Raw genomic sequence first — 1467 nt, 5'->3', positions numbered from 1 at the left:
GTACTTTGCTCAGCCTGTACACAGGAAAAGACTGTATTTACCAATAGTAGTGTGGTGGCTTTGGAATCAGAGTAGGGAGAGAATGTGTGTACATTGAATAAATAGTTTCATGATACTTGGGAAATGCTGAGTGTCCCAATAAATGCAACTCATATTTAATGTATATTAAATATACCTGCATAGAGAATCTAATGGGTGGTAATGCCAAAAATTATCCATTTAAAAAAGTAATCAGTGATGGGGTTATCAATGAATTTATCTCTGGAATTATGTTTTCCTAGATTTCAAATTATATATGGACCTTTTCTGAATTCAGGATCAAGTATCAGACAAACAGTAAGTATTTGGAATCATTTGAGAAATACACAAAATTATAGTCTCTAACAGACTTCTGTGTACTCGTATCAATATATAAAGCATTTCATATGCAATTGAAATACACTTTTTTTTTTCTTGGCTGGGGGCTGGGTTTGAACCTGCCACCTTCAGATATGGGGCATGCACCCTACCCTGTTGAGCCACAGGTGCCACCAGAAATACACTTATTTTTTGAGAGACAGGGTCTCACCCTGTTACCCAGACTAGAGTACAGTGGTGTCAGCATAGTTCACTGCACCCTCAAATTCCTGGGCTCAAGTGATCCTCCTGCCTCAGCCTCCCAAGTAGCAGAGACTATAGTTGCATATTACTACACCTGGCTGATTTTTTTTTTTTCTGGCTCAGGCTCATCTTGAACTCCTGGCCTGAAATAATCTTCCTGCATCAGCCTCCCAATGTGCTAGGATTACAAGTTGAGGCACTATGTCTGGCCTGAAACAGTCTGAAGTCTTTTCTGACGGCATCCACCTCCTGTTTCAGAGGTAACCACTGTGCAGAATTCGGGTTTTACTTTTTTTGCAGTTTTTGGCCCGGGCTGGGTTTGAACCTGCCACCTCTGGCATTTGGGGCCAGCGCTCTACTCTTTTGAGCCACAGGCGCTGCCCTAGGTTTTACATTTTTAAGACATTTGTCTACACTTGTATGACATATATATGTATAAGTGGAATACTAGAAGTTTTGTGCTGTAATTTTCCATCTAAATGCCTGAGTACCTCCTAGAAAAGCAGGAGGAATCATGAGAACAAGTACACATTGACAGCTCGATGGTGGGACATGCCATGTATGCCTCCTAGTCATGTACACTCTCTTCCAGACTTACTGAAATAGATACACTGATTTTCTCCATTTATAGGCTATAGAGAACACCTGTAAAATGTGAAGATAGTAATTTCAACCCCCTTTGATGAATGTCTCAGTGTTACCCTAGAGCCAACTAGGGTAAAATAAAGTCTCAGTGTATCCCGAATGTAGAAGGTTTTCCATGTGTATGGGCCCAAATGTCTGTTTTTCATTCAAATTGCTAGTCCTGTAGGTTTATCCTGTGCCCCTGGAACCTAATCTGGGCCAGTGTGGATAAAGAAGACAGAG

Source organism: Otolemur garnettii, unplaced genomic scaffold, assembly GCF_000181295.1.
Source record: "Otolemur garnettii isolate 467f Iridium unplaced genomic scaffold, OtoGar3 scaffold00308, whole genome shotgun sequence".
NCBI classification, from domain to species: domain Eukaryota; kingdom Metazoa; phylum Chordata; class Mammalia; order Primates; family Galagidae; genus Otolemur; species Otolemur garnettii.
This window is presented reverse-complemented; position numbering follows the sequence as displayed.